This window comes from Cavia porcellus, unplaced genomic scaffold (assembly GCF_034190915.1).
Source record: "Cavia porcellus strain 051 isolate PalLab524CR breed Dunkin Hartley unplaced genomic scaffold, mCavPor4.1 scaffold_24, whole genome shotgun sequence".
In the NCBI taxonomy this organism is placed as follows: Eukaryota; Metazoa; Chordata; class Mammalia; order Rodentia; family Caviidae; genus Cavia; species Cavia porcellus.
In genome coordinates this window covers 4,022,501-4,041,117 of record NW_026947507.1, presented here as the reverse complement: position 1 = coordinate 4,041,117, position 18,617 = coordinate 4,022,501, and positions in this window count along the sequence as shown.

The window sequence follows — 18,617 nt, the reverse complement described above, 5'->3', positions numbered from 1 at the left end:
GCTTGCAAAGAAAAGGTAAAAGGAACATAACACTGTTGATGAGACTAAGAAAATCAGACTGCCCTTAATAAAAGAGTCACTTTTCACATTGAGTGGCTGGTTGGATTAAGATCTTGTTGACCATTATCTCAGTTCTGTTTCTTCAAAGTGGCTCATGAGGAGTCCTTTTCATTTGTGATGTCTGTTCCTGCATGGAGCAGGCTAATTGCTCCCACGTAGGGAATGATCTCCTCATGAGGTGATTTGTCTTCAGAGACTCTGCTGGAATCCAAGGTGACTATAGATTCAATGGCTGGAAATTCCTAAATTCTGCATCAGGGGATCTGGGAGGAAACACTGTAAAAGATGATAATGGAATGCTTGGACTAATCTTCAGAATACTTTAGTAACTCGTATCTTAGAGTCTTGGCTCTTGAAAAGGATAAGTTAAGTAAATTTAGGCTTAATAAGCCAGTCTTTTAAAAAGATAATTATTAAGTGATTAGCATGCATAAGTCCACAACTGAGCAGGTATTTGACCCAGACTAAGAAATTGAAGGAGACATATTAAAAACGAAGGTAGAAAACTCTAGCTTTATTCTGCTTTTACTTCCCTCCTGGGTACCTGTAGACTTAATTGAGAGTCAGGACTTTTTTTAACAAAACAAGCTTGTAAGTCCCTGGTATATCTGGATTCAGTTTTTAGCCTTATTCAAATATTATGTTGCTTCTTTTAACCACTTATAGTACAGATTTTCATATTGTTCTGAAGTGGAAATGAGATGGTCTTTCTTTAAGGGCTATGTAGTAAATATTTCAAAGTTGTGGACCAACTGGCAAAATCAAAATTATTATATGGGTTACTTTTATCACCGGAGATTATATAAGTTATATACGTTTCTATTACATAAGTTTCTATCATTTAAATTCAAAGTGTAATCATAATAATTAAAAGCATGTATGTGAACCAGGCTTAGTGCCTGTAATCCCAGCCCTCTATGATTCTGAGGTATGAAGATAAATTCAAACCCACATGTGTGGTTTAACACATTAAGGAGAACATGTTTAAAAATAAAAAGTGGAAGAAGGGGCTAAAGCCGAGGGCAAAGCCCTAAGCTGGATTCTCAGGACTATCACAAACACCATAATATGAAAAAAAAGAAAAGGAAAAAAAGGATATATATATAACTGCAAGTCTGCTGGAGAAGAAAAAATTTTCACATATGGAGGGGTAAAACATGACTTAATTCACTTAGTTAAGATTTGTTGTTCCTGGCTATAAAATCTACTAAAAATATTCACCTATAAGAAAAATCTGTCATGCCAAAACAATCATTACTAGAGTTGGCTTATAGATTTCATCTGATCTACATGCACCTTTCTTCAAGGAGCCACAGATCTATTCATTTCTTATTAGAAACACACCAAGAAGACTTCCCCAACAGCTTTTCACAGAGGCTAGATTATTTCTTAGTAGAGAAGGAATGTTGCTTATGCATACACTTTCCTGGCATTGTATCTGCACATGAAGAACTCCTCTTTGGAGATCAAATCATAATTTCACAGCATCTGCAAGATATACCAAAGACCCTGCACTATTGATGATGTAATGTTAAGCTTAAAAGCAAAAACTATGCTACATAAAAAACACAGTATATTTTATTCTTAGAAAATATGCAAAAAATAAGGAAAAATTAATTGTATGAATTATGTGCAAACTAACCAAAGATAATTCTCTTGGAAAGGGTAAATGAGAACAGTTCAAATATTAGTTGAAGTATGAAAATACAAATCTTACATAAGATTCTTAATTTTTAATATATGCTAATATTTTTCATTGTAAAGGTACAAAAGTTTTGATCCTCAAAAGTTATACAAGCTAATAGTATATTCTTAAAGAGGTGTTTCTTTTTAAGAAACTGTAATGTTCAAGTTTCTGAGTCATTATTTTTAATTTGCTCCAATTGTTTAAAAGAATGATATGAAGTCAACAGTGCAATTAGAGATCCTTATTAAGCATTTTAACACTAGTTTCTTAACCCCAGGATCTGACGTTGATTTGATTCTCATGTAACATGCTGTTAGGGGTAATTTTTAAAGAATGCTTAGTAATTTTAGGTTTGTGTGACAATTAACAAGATAAAAATAAGCACATGAGAAAACTTGATGAGTAAGTGCCATTGTCATGATGATGCTTCTTAAATAACACGGACTTGCCTTTTCTAAAATTCTAAAATCTCCTGTGCATTTCTGACCTTACAAAAATGTGTTAGAACAAATGATGTGCAGATAGAGTTTAACAACTGTGTTCCACTCTTTCTAAAGCATTAGAATCATGCCATAGGTCATAAATCTGGCTGTCAAATATTTAAGAGCTTATGAGAAATCCAAGGATCCAGCACTAAGTCAGTTGTATCAATTAAGCTTTCAAATTAAAAAAGAAAAAAGAATGACACGTCTAACATTATTTTTACGACAACCATGAAATGAGGTTTTGTTCCTGTGAGTAGTCCCAGAAAATCAGATCTGATGAAAATCAGTCAGTGGCCTAATAAAGTAGACTGTGATATCAGTGACTAGTTTGCAATAGGCAGAAGAGACAAAACCTGTGCAAAGACCACACGTAGATGTTGGTGTTGCTGAGACATTACAGAGGCAGACTGAAGAAAAGTGTGGAAGAGTGTTAAGCTGCTTGTCACAGATTTCTTTCTTCTGAAGCTAAAACTGTCAAAAAATGTTTTGCCCTTGGAAAAAGCATGGGTTTCCATACATCATTTGAAAAGTGTTGGGAGAATTCAGTGGAGCAGTTGAAAAGTCTCCTTTGGTTGATGAAATAGATCTTCTGGAAAGACTGCATCAGCATCAATTACTGCAGGTTTCTCTTGAATGGTGGCAAGGCAAGTGAGGAGGAGAATGATTTATAGAACTATTTAACAGGTGTCATGCTGGGTGGGTAGTATCTATGGGATATGTCCATGGAGGAGAAAATAAAATCAATTCTGTAATGAAATATTTGACTGCAGCTGGAAAAAGATAAATTCTAGAAATGAAGTTCCAGGAAGAGACTCAGTAAAATACAGGATGCTGGATATTCTAGATAATGGCCGCGGTCCATGCTTTCATCTCTGGAAAGTCAAGTGAAGCAATACCTACTAGAACTCACTGTCACTAATTTAAAAGCTTAACAAAATAAAAATAAGAAACAGAGCCATGGCTTAGCTTGTACTCCTGCCATAGAGCTTGACCCCTAAGTCAGCGTTGAAAGTGCCTTTCTATCTTCCTGATTGTAATACAAAAATTTCACACTGAATTACCTATATCTCTCATTATACTCATTAAATCCCAAAAATCATGTAATTTTCCATTCATTTGTGTCTTTATAGAATCAGTGTAGCGTTTAGATTTTTCTTTTTATAATTATTATATCTACTCTTGTTATATAATAAAATATAATAAAAATTCTTTTGTTAATCCCCAAAGCATAATTACACAGAGCGGTTAACATTGCTAAGAATTTATTTCAGACATAGCAAAGGGCTTATTCTGCATCATTCTCAAGTTTGTATGGTAAAGAGATTTGTTAACACAAAAAAGAACACTGGAGTGTTGCAGTAGTAAAACTAACTCTTAGCACTGATCTATAAATCCTAGAGCCAAATTATACCTCAAGACCGACTAAGCAGGTGAGTATCAGCAACCAGCTAGCAAACAGGAAACAAATACAGAGCAGAACAAGACAAGCATTTGATTGTTTGCATGTCAAGGTTTGTTTTTTATTTTTAATAAGAATACTTTGGCTATTTCTCATATCTTCACACATGCATGATCAGGATAATATTATCACATTTACAAACAAGGGAAATTGATACCACATATCCTAAGAGTTAGCAACTAACATACTGTTTAAGCTTTCATTCATGCATGTTATGATTTCTTAATTTTTCACAAAACACTGGAAAGTCTGTTATGTTCTACTGTAATCAAAATAACTTTCAAGATGTTTCTTTTAACTTTTTACTGTTAAACTCCCTGTTCTCAAGCTGTGTTCACATACTGCTTTTTCACCATGTGTTGTTAAACTATGGTAGTTGACTTCTTCACAAGAATCTGTTTTCCCTGTTGAAACTTAAAGCTTTTCTTAGAGTGAGTGGGAAAGGAAATCCTGAGATTGTCTCCACAGTGGCAGGAGACAGGCACCTCTACTGCTGGCCAAACTTCAAGACAAAAGATAAATCAAATGAACCCGCATACTTCCTAAGGATAAACATCAGGAATTGATATTCTAAAAAGGTCTCTATCACCCTTAGGAAGCGAGGACTCACCATTCCAGGCCTCTACAGGAAGAGTCACTGCTCTTTATACATGCCCCCTTGCTGCCTGATGGCTTCCCCTGTTGTCCTTGGTTAATTAATTTTACCTGACCAGTTAAATCTTACTGCTTGACCATAATGTCTTCCCACCTCATGCCCACTTTGCAAGTTCCAATGTTTTCCCCACCTCAGACCTGCCTCACTTTGTGGTTTTGCTCTATAAAATTCCCTAGAAAGGCAGTCTTTGGCAACCCACTTGGGACTGCTTCGATTTCTCTCTCTCTCTCAGACAAAAGCATTCTCTCTCTCAATAAATACATGCTGCTCTTAACCTCCATTGTTCCTAAAGTTCATTCTTTGATTTTAGAGAACACAGACTCATACTGGACATCTAGTAGGTTGGGAATTTCTTCTCCTGTACCATCAATAATGAATAGTGGCTATTTTCTTTATCTCTTCTGGCAGGCAGGCAGACCTTAAGTGATCAGTTTTATACTTTTATGTTCTTATATCTATAAGAGTGGTGTCACTCTCTGTGGTTCCAACTGAGAACATATTCAAATAATGCAAAATATTTGAGTCTCTTGGTTTCCTGAGCTCACAGTTAAGTAGAGAAATCTGACTACCTGTTAAGTCAAGATTAAGTCAGTCTTCAGTATTTTTCTGATTACAATATCTTGACATGTATCCAATCACAATTTCCTAATTTAGATATCACTGTAAAATTTCCAGTAGAGTAAATTAATCATGTCCTAATATTTTTAAATAGAATTCATTTCACTTAGGTAAACAAAGTACAGTATTATTTTTACAATTGTTTACTTAACTTAATATTATATAATATATATGAATTAGTTATGTGTGTATTTTTATAAGATTTGTATTATAAGAGACTAAAATATAATAATATAAAAGAAAATAAAATTTACTATGAATTTCACTTCTAGAAGTAAACTATGAAGATATTGAAATATTATGTTGCTTTCTATTGATTTTAAGTACAGCTAAATTAGAACATGTTTAGTCATAGAAAAAATTATGCATATATATTAAAAATAACTTAGTAACAGACATCTTTTTATCTTAAACAAAAAGTTTAACAAGTTCTGAGATATTGCCTGTTCTAATTTCCTTCTCACGTCTCATGTTCTTTTTTTCCCTTCCTCGTTACAGTGTAAATAATATGAAAAGCAGTAGTCACCACTGCATAGTCTTCCAACTACATGTATCATACTTAGGTATAATATACAATATTCAGGAATTATTTGTATCGCTAAATGTAGTTACCTAAGTATGATTTATAATTGTGAAATTCTATGTTAATATATGCATTTGTCATTTAACAAGCTCTTCTCAGAAAACATTAAGCCTCTTCCATTTGCCCAAAATTGCATTTTTACCCTGATTATCTACCTGTAATATCATTATCTCATCTATATTTTTACCATCATTCTATGTGTGAAATCATAATTCATTATTTGTATTTGAATTGTTTATGGTTCACAAGGTAAGCATGTTTTTTAAGTTTATTAGTATTATTTGTTCTGATAGTTACATGTATATTTATTGATTTATTAATCTATTAACAATTTGTAAGAATACCTGTATACAAATTAATAATTATTAATCTTCCATCTTCTTATCTACATGAAAAACATCCAAATATACAGTTTGCTTATTAATTTTTGTAAGATTGGCTAGCTCTTTATTTTTAATATTTCACTAAGCTTACATAGTTCCTGATCTTTACAATGATGTTCCCTAGGAATTTTTTCTTAGAATATGTTTCACAAGATTCTTGTTGATTTTTTTCTAGTTACAGATGTTTAGATAACATAGAAATATTCCCTTTGTAATATTTACTAAAATGCAGTCATGAGAATAGTCCTTGACCACATTCTTCAAGCACTTGAGTGATTATTTGTTGTTATTTACAAAGGTAGCTCCATATACTAGGATGTTAAAACTAAAATGCACATTTCTCTGCTGGACTCAAATATGATTTTTAGCTCATTATAGTTTGTGTGTGTTTGTGTGTATATGCGTGTGTGCACGTGCTTACATGCACACGCACACACATGCTCATGTGTATTTTAAAACAGGATCTCACTATATAGTTCAGACTGGCTTTAAACTCCCCTTGTAGCTCAGGATGGCCTTGAAGTCATAAGGATATTCCTCTTTCAGCCTTCTCAGTGCTGGCATTACAGATGTCTGCCATCAGACCCAGCTCTCTCAACTTATAATTTTTATGGTTTTACATTCTTTTGCCTTTTGTGGGGAAACAGGCTTCAACTGTACTCCACCAAGTCTAACAATTTACTGTGATTTATCTGGGGGGATTGTATTCCCAAGGTGGGCTTTTCCATCATCACTCTTACTTACAAAGCACACACACTTTCTCCTTCTCTCTCTCTCTTTCTCTTACCTCCTGCTCAAAGGTACAATGACAGAAAAAAAAAAAAAACACAGAGAAAACATATGTTTTAATTATGAAGAGCATTGGGAAGGTCAAAGCCCAACAACAGGCTGAGACCACGAGGCATGAGACATAATAAAAGATAATATAATGATAATTATTATGTCACAAGGCATAATAATAATAAATGTGTGAATGAGGGTATGGTGGCCACTTACAAGGAGAGGGGCTCAAACTGCTGAAGTAGTCATGGTTCAAGAATTGAGGAATGATGCATTTTTGGCTAATCATACAAGAATGGATCATGGTTAGCTGGTAACCCAATTGTCTTCTAACTGGATTGCTGGCTAGACAGAATTTGCACAAGTCAACATCCTTCACTGCCAAGTTATTTTGTCTTGAGGAGCCAGAACTTCACAGGCTAATTGCTAGCTGTGGCTCTGGTCTTTGGCTTAAAGATTAATCTGTCCCTGTGTCAGCAAGAGTCTATTCACAAGCCTTATAGGCCTAGGACAGACTGTCAATTTATTCTTACAACAATTTATTAATAGTAATTATTGCCTGATTGTACCACGTCAAGCTGGCCCTCAGCATTACTTCCGCTAGTTTTCCTCTCCCTTCCTCCACTTTTCCTTCTGTTCTTGTATTTGACAAACTGATACTAGGGTAAGATAAATGAAATATCACCCTAGCTAACAATAAAAACTAGTAGTCATATAGTTTTTATGTTTGAAACTGTTGTTTTCCTGAAACAAAGTAGAAACAATAAATAGTAATAAAGGCATCATCTTTGCATTTGTAAGTTATATACTAATGGGTGGACTTGCTCATGCTACATGACATTTCAGAAAAGAGTAGGCAACTCACGAATCATAGAAGCCATCTTCATAATGGATCTGTCACCTCTGCAGAGTGGAATCTCTTTTTAGGTCCAGTGCCCAATATTGGATTCATCTTACTCCATTTCATTTTTTTCAGATAGTGTGTATTTATTTATGTAGGAGCTAGGAAAGGGTATTTTGACAGTACTGAGCAACCTACTTAAAAAAAAAAAACATAAAAGTGAATCTATTTGCAGAACTCTAACACTTACTACTGGACTGTGACTATTTAATTTCATTCATAAAGTATCTAACTCATGTTTTACTCTTAGAATTGCTGCTCTTAATTGAAACCTGAGAAAGGATGTGCAATCTGTGGAGATTTCAAGAAAGTAAGATCCGGGCTGGGGATTTAGCTCAGCGGCATAAGTGCCTGCCTTGAAAGCAGGTAGTCGTGAGTTCGATCCTTGGTCCTGATAAAAATGAAAAAATGAAAAAAAAAAAAAAGTAAGATCCAAAAAATGTGAAGTCAATGGGGCCTGTTTGCAAGTTGATAATTCAGAAATCATATTAAGTACAGAGGAGAAGTACAGGAAGAAGAAAGCACACTTGAGTAGACAGAACATTAGGCCAGTGATCTCTGGAATTTCTGCCAGGTCTAATATCTCAAAGCTAAGAGGCATTAAAGCTTTCTCTAGGAATCAATAAACACTAATTGTTAGTGCAGTTGTAGGCAGAATCTAAATTGGTCTCCAGAAATCCACCTCTTAGTATATATTTCTCCTTCTTTTGAGAATGAGATGGATTTGTAGATACGGTGGGATGTCTCTCCCATTATCATGTTGTGCGATCTGGAAAAGATATAATTAAGAACTCTAATCAGCTGACTCTAAAAAGTACTCGAGAAATAATTTCATAAAGTTATTAAGCCTGCAATAGGGCAGAGATAGAGAAATGAAAGGAAGGAGACACAGACAAAGGCAAAGATGCATCCTGCAAACTGTGCATGGGAAGGGTAATGACCTCCAGGTGCTAAAAGTGTCCCCAGCCTATAGCCAAGAAACAAACAAACATACATACACACAATGGAAAAGAGAGAGTATTAGTTCTATATTCTTCAAATAAGTGAATTCTGCCTAAGTGAGCTTGAGAGAAGACCTGTCACCAGGTATTTGGGTCTGCCTGGGCTTATGTTCTACACTGTATCTGCTCAGCATTAATGTCTCATCCTTGGATTCTCCCAGAGAAGAACTAGGAAGAGGACCACAGCAAGCGTTAGCAAGTAGCAAATTCAGCATGAAACTTTCTTGGGTAGCAAGTACAGTACACAGTAAAGCATACCCCTTAATTTGGGATAGTTTAGACCCAAGAAAGTGAATGAGCAGAGTCAAAAGTAACAACTGAGTGTTACAAACACAAGACGCTTGGGAGAGAAGCAAGCAGGTGTTTCAGTGAAGAAGACAGAGTGCAAAGGATGGGGTATTTTCATCTACACTTATAGAATTGAAGACTGATTGAATGTAGTAACTAATAGAGCTCTTCCCAATCACCAGCAGGACTTCGCCTGTCCTTTGGAACAAAGAATTTTTGTCTAATGTGGTTTTGACCAGAGTAAGTTGGCAGCTATTCCCCTCAGGAAGATCAAAACTGCAAAATAAACGTCTGTTAATGAACTCTACTTGGGTCAGCATGGGGTCTGAATTCTTTAGCTCTAAATGCATTGATGTAGATTTATACGTGGTAAAACCAAAACATATGATGAATAATTTCATTTTAAAGATATAACAGTAAAAGACATTTTGCTATTAAACACCCTCAAAGCACCCTGTCTTACTTCAAATACACCTTTCTCATTTTTCTTTCAACATTCTGAAGCAGCTCTGGAAGTGTCCTTTCCTGAGTGTCCTTACTCATGCTGCTTTAGCTACCTTGATATCCTGCATCCAAATGTTTATCTTTATGGTCATTTTGACTCCGGGAATGAGTCCAAAGTTGAAGGATCCAGGTCTAGAAATAAGGTGGATGAGGTCACATTGTAATGCTTTGACAACCTTCCTTTACCTTGTTACATAACATTGCTTCCCCATAGTATACAATAAATATTATGGGAGGAATATTCCCCAGTATTGATGTGGAAAACCTTTTGATAAATTCTTCCCACCAACACTGTCACGTGGTCTTTGTTCTGTAGACTGTTTCTGCTGTAAGTGATAAAAATGATACTGCTTTTCAAGTTCCATTACAAATAGAGTATATCAAATCTGTGTGTGTGTGTGTGTGTGTGTGTGTGTGTGTGTGTGTGTGTGTGTATAGTGTGTTCTGGGGTTGAGTAGTCAATAGATAATGCCCACCACGGACTATAGATAATGAAGTGGCTTATCTGTTTGCTTTTCTTTTTCCTCTATTTTTCTGCATTTCAAATCACAGATTTTGATGTTTTCTTCTAGACTCCCAAGCCAGACAGCACATCACCATACATGAGGTGACTTAGAACAGCAGGAAGTTTACTGTCCAAGAGTTCAGGAGGTTCAGCAAATTGGTTCATTTGGAAAGTCTAAGGGGAAAACCTCCAAGTGTCACAAACTTTCCTCCAGTCTCTGGCAGCTGTTGGAAATCACTGTCATTTCTTCCTTAGCCCTTCCTTTTCTTTGCTTTTATTATGTGACCTTCTCTGTGCATTTGTGTTATCCAAACAGAGAACATCAGACAAGTTGAGGAGTGCGCCAATAAGGCCTCCACCAACTTGGGGAATATTAAAAGAGCTTATGAGACCCCGAGTGACACTGTAGGGCCTCAGCTGAAACAAATACTATAGACAGAGAGATCTGGTGAGCTGCAACAACCTGAAGACATAGCAACAGCAGGAACTAAGAGTTGACCTGCATCAGTACTTCTAGGCTAGTTAGCCCAGAAAGAATATAGGACTCACCCAACAGGCCCTGTAGGAAAAATTCAGGTGACTGGCTCTCCTCTACATTGTGGTGCCCAGCAACTAGACAAACATCAACCACACAGTAGGACCCTAGAGTGCACACTATGAACAGTTGAGACTGTTGGGATTGAAAGACCAAATATTTGCCCAAAAGATGAAAATGACAAAACAAAAAAGCAAAGTGCAATCTCAAACATCTAGTCCATCAGGAGCAAGTACAGACAACATTGAAATAGAGGACTTTAAAAGTCATACACCAGGAATCTCTTTAAAAATAGCAAATGAAGTAAAGAAACAAATCCATAAGGCTATAGAGGAAATCAAGTTAGAAATAATGTCTTATATATATAAAGACAGAAATAACAACCTTAGTAAATAAGTTGCTTGGCATAGTTAGAAAAGAAATAGATTTTAAAAATACAGGAACATGGGAAACTGAAACTTTGAATGAACAATGCAGAAAACAAGCAGAATTCATGAAATAAACTCAAAGAGATATCCAAGAAACAAAAAAACTCTATTGAAAACTGGAAAAACCATTTAAATGAAGGATAGAATTTTGGACCTTGAGGACAGGATTACAGATAGCGATCACGAAAGGGTAGAACTTGTAAAAACAACAAAGCAGCATGAAATGACAATCCAGTAGCTTCAAGATGATGCAAAGAGAAACAATATAAGACTAATAGGCATCAGTGAAGAGGCAGGAGTCAATGCAAATGACACAACTAAACTATTCACAGAAGTAATAGCAGAAACTTTCCCACACATAGAGAAAAAAATCTGATATACAAATAGGTGAGGCATACAGAAAGCCAAATAGTCACAAGCAACATAAATATACACCCAGGCATATAATAATCAAGATCCCAAACATACAACATAAAAACAGAATACTAAAGGCAGTTAAAGAAAAGACACAGCTCACCTATGAAGGCAAACCTATTAGAATCATGACAGACTTTTCAGTACCAACCTTCATGTTAAAACAAGCTTGGAGTTAAATATTTCAAGTCCTAAAAGAAAATAAATTTCAACCCAGACTGATGCGTCCAGTAAAACTCTCTTCCAAATTTAAAGGAGAAACAGAATACTTCCATAACAAAGAAATGGAAGTATTCTAAAGGAATTCATATCCACCAAACCAATCCCAGAAAAAGTACTGAAAGATGTAATAGATAGAGATAAAAATGACCACAATCTCCAGAACAACAACAGAAAGAAACCACCAAGCTGGACAAGAAAATAAACAAGGAAGAAAAACAAGAAACCTCCAGGAAAAGCACAACATGGCAAAGTCAAGCCATGACACATCAGTGATATCCATAAATGTAAATGGACTCAATTCACGTATCAAAAGAAAAAGATTGACAGAATGGATCAAGCAACAGGATCCCACAATATGCTGTGTACAAGAAACATATCTGACTCAAATAGAAACTCATAGATTAAAAGTCAAAGGGTGGAAAACAGTATTCCATGCAACAGGAATCCAGAAAAAAGTAGGAGTAGCTATTCTGTTTGTAGACAAAGTGAACTTCAAACCAAAAGAATTAAAAGAGATAAAGAAGGCCACTACATACTTTAAATGGAAAACTACAAGAGGAAGAATTAACAATTATAAATATATATGCATCAAATACAGGAGCACCCAATTATATAAGACAAATACTGGTGGACATGAAAACCCAAGTACACAAGAACACAATTATTAATAGGAGATCTTAACACTCAACTGTCACAAAGAAATAGATCAACTAGACAAAAAGTCAGCTAAGAAATTACAGAACTGAATCACCTGTGAACGAATGGACTTAGTGAATGTTTAGAGTGTTCCATCCAACCACCTTAGAACATAGATTCTTCTCAGCTACCAATGGGACATTCTCCAAAACAGACCATATATTAACCCATAAAGCATCCTTAGCTAAATGCAAAGGGAGCAAAATTATCCCATGCCAAATATCTGATCATAGTGCACTAAAATTGGAAATCAATGGCAAAAATGTCTGCCAAACTTGCATAAATGCATGGAAATTAAATAACAACCTTTTGAGTAACCAGTGGGTTACAGATGAAATTAAAGAAATAAAACAGTACCTAAAATACAATGGAAATGCAGAGACAGCATACTGTAATCTATGGGACACAATGAAAGTTGTCCTAAGAGGTAAATATATAGCAATAAATAGTCACATCAAAAAAATGAAATGAACACAAATAAATAACCTAATGCTACATCTCAAGCTTCTAGAAAAGAAGAGCAAGTCAAATCCAAAGCTCATAGAAGAGAGGAAATTGTAAAGATTAGAGCAGAAATTAATGCAATTGAAACTAAAAAAAAAAAAAAAATACAAAGAATTAATGAATCAAAGAGCTGATTTTTTCAAAGAATTTACAAAATTGATAAACTCCTGGCCAACTTTATCAAGAAAAGAAAGAAAAAATTCAAATCCATGCAACAAGGACTGAAAGGAAGGAAATTACTACGGATCAGATGGAAATTCAAAAGATCATGAACCCCTACTTGGAAAATCTCTACTCACATCAGGTGGAAAACACAGAAAAAATGGACAGATTTCTAGGAAAATATGAACTACCAAAGCTCAATCAAGAAGATATAGCAACTCTGAATAACCTGATATGAGCTACTGAAATAAAAAATGTTATTAAAACTTATCAACAAAGAAAAGCCTGGCTCTTGACGGATTCAAGGCTGAATACTATAAGAAATTTAGAGAATATATAACACCAGTACTCCTTAAATTCTTCAGTGAAATCAAAAGGGAAACAGTTCTCCCTAACTTGTTGTTGGAGGCAAGTATCACTCTGATACCAAAACCAGAGAGAGACCCAACCAAAAAGGAGAACTATAGACCAATCTTATTAATTAGCATTGATGCAAAGATTCTCAATAAAATATTGGCAAGTAGAATGCAACAAATCATCAAGAAGATTATACACAAACAACTGAGATTTATTCCAGGAATGCAAGGATGGTTAAACATATGCAAATCGATAAGTGTAATACACCACATCAACAGAGTCAAAAATAAAATCACATGATCATCTCAATAAATGCAGAAAAAGCTTTTGATTAAGTCCAACACCTTTTTGTGATAAAAACCCTACAGAAACTCAGAATAGATGGTATGTACTTCAATCTCATAAAGGCCATCTATGACAAACCAACAGCCTACATTATACTAAATGGACAAAAACTGAAAGCCTTCACTCTAAAATCAGAAACAAGACAAGGATGTCCATTATCACCACTCCTGTACAATATAATTATGGAAAATTAGCCAGGACAATCAGATAAGAGGAGGAAATAAAAGGAATAAAAATAGGAAATGAAAAAGTAAAATTATTATTACTTGCAGATGACATGGTACTCTACATAGAAGACCCCAAAATCTCCATTAAAAGACTACTACAGGTAACTAATTCAGCAGCATAGCTGGATACTAAGTTAACACTCAAAAATCAATGGCATTCCTGTACATAAACAAAAATTTCCATGAAAGAGAAATTATGTATTCATACTTTTTTTTTCTTTTCTTTTTTTTTTTACTGGTACCAGGGATCCAACTCACGACCATGTGCTTTGCAAGGCAGGCACTTATGCCGCTGAGCTAAATCCCCAGCCCCTAAAGAGAAATTATGGAAATATCACCTTTCACAAAAGCATCTAAAAAATGAAATAGTTAGGAATCAATCTAACCAAGAATGTAAAAAGACCTATATGCTGAAAATTATACTACTCTAAAAAAGGAGACTGAAAAGGATATTAGAAATTGGGAGGATATTCCATGCTCTTGGTTAAGAAGAACCGACATTGTGAAAATGGCCATATTCCCAAAACTGTTATACACATTTAACACAATCCCAATCTAAATACCATTAACATACCTCACAGATCTAGAGAAAATATTCCTAAAGCTCATCTGGAAACAGAAGAAATATAGAATAGCAAAGGTGATTCTAGGCAACAAAGGCATCTCATTTCTGGCTTGAAACTATACTACCAAGCCACAGTGATAAATCAGCATGGTACTGGCAAAGTAATAGACCTGAGGAGCAATGGAACAGATTAGAAGATGCAAGCACAACACAAAGACATTCAGCCACCTTATATTTGACAAAGGGGCTAAACAAGTTCACTGGAAAAAAGATAGCCTCTTTAATAAATGGTGTTGGAAAAATTGGCTTTCCACATGCCGAAGACTAAAAATAGATCCATGTCTATCACCATATACTAAACTAAAATAAAAATGGGTCAAGGATCTACATATGAAAACAGAAACACTAAATCTACTGGAAGACAAGGTAGGTAAAAATCTTGGAGATATAGGGATAGGGAGAGAATTCATGAATAAGATGCAAATCTCACAGGAAATACTTCAAAGAAACAACAACTGGGATCTCATATTACTAAAAAGGCTTTGCCCTTCAAAAGAAGTCACTAAGAAAGTGAAAAGAAACCCACAGAATGGGAAAGAATTTTAGCCAAAAATCCCTCAGGCCATGGGCTTATCTCTCAGAACATACAAAGAAAAAACATCAAACCCCCAAAATTCAAAGACCCCCTCCAAAAATGGGCATCCGAGATGAACACCTAGTTCTCAGATGAAGATATACAAATGGCAAATAAATATATGAAAAAATTTTCACCATCTCTGGTCATTTGAGAAATGCAAACTAAAACAGCATTGAAATTTCATCTCAGCCGAGAAAGAATGGCTACTATCAAGAAAACAGCCAGTAACAAATGCTGGCCAGGATGCAGGAAGAAGGAACAATTCTCCACTGTCGGTGGGAGTGCATAATGATGCAACCACTGTGGAAATCAGCATAGAGATTCCTCAGAAAACTAGGATTGGAAGTTTCATTCAATCCAGCTATTCTCCTCCAGGGTATTTTCCCAGAAAAATTGAAAATTTCATGTCACAGTGATATATGTGCACCCATGTTCATAGCAGCACAATGTGTGATAGCTAAATCTTGGAAACATCCAAAATACCCATCAACTGCAGAGTGGATGAAAAAAAAATGTGGTACTTTTATACCATGGAATACTATTTAGTTATAAAAAGGATAATCTTGAGACCTTTAGGTAAATGGAGGCAACTTGAGAATATCCTCATTAATGAAATAAACAAGATTCACATTAGTGAATATCACACTGTCTCTCTGTGGGAAGCCCTGTAATTGGCTGCCACCTTATATCTGCAGGCCACACCACCTTAAACCCCTCTAGGAGTTAAGTTTGGTAGTTAAGCAGCACCTTGCCTACCTAGCTTGTTTGGCCTGTTCAGGAATTATGTTAATCAGCCCGCCTTATGAGCCCGCTCCCGGGAAATTTGAATTGACCTATAACCCTCGGTCTTGCCACTGTTGCTGAGTACCTGCTGATGTCTCAGAACCCAAATCCCTCCTCCACAATACCATATATATCTGATACTCCTTCCTTGAATAAACGAGACTAGATTGGACTTCTTCATCTTGTCTCCATCCTTTGTGTCCCTTGTCCCCTCTTCATCCCCACTCCCCCTCTCGTATCTCTGTGGACTTACCCACCGGCCGGGTCATCTCTCTAGAATAAAAAATAAGAGCTGACATAATAATGGGGTCCAGTAAGTATGATAGGAATTATAAAAGTGAAAGAGAAGGAAAGTGCTCTAAAAGATATAATGGTGTGTATAATGTGTAAGATAGATGGCCGTATTACTAAATTTCTATTAGATCATCAAACAGAAGAGATTGCACTGTCAATGTTTGATGCCTAGCCACTTTTTATGCTTTTATTTTATAACTTTAACAACTATTGTTAAGATGACAATATTTAATGTATCAACTAGCAATTTTATGATGTTTATTTTTTTTAATTCTGCACACTACTTTTTTCTCATTTTTTCTATTTTGTTTTTTTAATTTTCTCTTTTTTCTTTCTTTAAATAAAGTTAAAAAAGAATAATTAAAGGTGTGACCTGCCAGTGATCCTACCTTCACTCTCTCCTCAAAGTATTAGCAAATTTTTTCTGCAATCTCAGGACTGCTTTCTTTTCACTGTGAAAAGAGAACCGAGGAAGACTAGCACCCACGAGTTCTCAGGGAACACCCTGTGGCTTCTGCCACTCGTCTTTCCCCGACTTCTGCTACCTAAGCTGCCCACGCCAGTCCCACACAGCCCCATAGTTCTCATCTCATGGCAGCAAAGACACACCAGGCATCCTCCTCTCCCCTCCAAACAGCCAATTCATTTCCTCTTTAGCATTTGGATATATCATTTCTTCACTCTTAAGATTTTAAAAAAATCCTAAATATCAAGTATCACTGCACACCCCCCTCTAGCTACTTCCCTGTCAGCAGAACTTTAAATCCTTCACCTCCCCTCCCTTCACTCAATCTTGAAGTAACCGCAATGGCACTTTTCTTTCATTGATCCTTTCTCCCTATGGTCCTTTGCAGGCCACAGTGGCCAGCACCTGCTGAATCTGGCCATCTGCTTTCTGTTCACACTCCTGGACCTCTCAGATTCTCGGAAGTAGGGCTCAGCCCCTTGGAAGAAGTCTTCCCTCACTGTGTGCCTTCCGGCACTGCTACCCTGCTTCCCTGCCTCTCCTCAACTAGCTCCTTTGTTTTCCATGACAGCACTCCTCCTATACCCCTGCCTTCAAAGCTTTCTGTGTCTGTCTTCACTTCTGTGTACGATTTCTTGCTTTGTGCAGTGAAGCTTATTCAATATCCTCTGTTACTTTTCTAAATGTCTATCAGTTCGAAAGCCCAGAATGATCTAACATTTCTTCTTAGTCCAGTTGATTAACAGTGATGCAATGATTTGAAATATCCAAAAATGAGCCAATGATCTCTTCCACCTCCTTTGATGCCACTGAGTCAATCCAAATTATCTTTACTTAGATGACCTCAGTAATTACCCAGCTAGACTCCGTGTCTGTCTTGTCCTCGTCCCATCTAGTGGCAAACAGCCACTTAAGGGATGAGTCAAGTCATTCCTACCCTTTGAGAACAAGAGGAAAAGCAGTTGTGTTCATCATAGCCAGGCTCTGGTTACAGCACCTCTGCCATCTGCCAGCATCTCCCCTTGATCTTTATGCTTTAGTGGACCCAGCCCCCTGGCAGTTGCTTGGCCACAGCAGGCTTTCTACTTCCTCCAGACTCCTGAAACCTCCTGATTACTGAGAAAAGCCCTAAATAAACCATCTGGTCTCACTTGCCCTTAGCTGACTTTACAAAAAAATCAAATCACTAATTTTGGAAATCACACAGCTGTTCAATATATTCTTAGTTCCTCGTGTCTTTGCTCTTGATGGGAGCCATGTAATAGGTCAAAGGCAGTTCTCCAGAGGATGTGACCTTCCCTTGTTCTCTGGGGGAAATCACAAAGCTTTTCCTGCTCTGGGAGAAAAGGCTGCATTTGCATGATAATAATTAACCACTGAGTTAGCTATTTCTGGGAAAAGTAAATAAAAAGGCATGAATTATAATACTCTTGAAACAAGATCTTTTCTTTAACTTTACAGAACTCAGAACCCCTGCGGGCCTAACAATGTAAGAGCAAACCACTGCATAAAAGCAAGCCACTGGAAACTTGTGATTAAACTGGTGCTGCCTGTCTGATATCCTCTGCTCAACTCTTCTGGAAGCTTTGAGCCTGCAGCCTCTATGCAGAAGGTCTGTGAGGGGGATATGCTCCATGTTGGGTTTGTTGTTTTTCCAACTCAATTTTTTCTTCAGCCCAACAACTTGTTTTTAATCATTGGCTCTCTCGAGAAGCAACAATGAATTGGTTTCTCTGTTATATCGCCACTTAGTTCTTCTATGCGTCTACTGAAATATTACTTCATTATAAGAGCTTTGCCTAAAAACTTTAAATAAATGTTAGGACAAGCTTCCAAGCCTCTGCCTTGTTTACCTTGATCCTCATATATTCTTCTCTACATTTCTCTCTTGTTCTACATCCTGTATATATATATTGCTCATTTGATAAGAATTGATGCATTTCTTCACTTTTGAAATTGAATTTCTTGTTTTTGTTGTTATTGCTACTATTGTTGTTATTGTTGTTGTTTATAGCATCACTTGTTAGCTCAACAGATGCTTGTTAAATAAATGCACTGGACAAATAAAAGCAC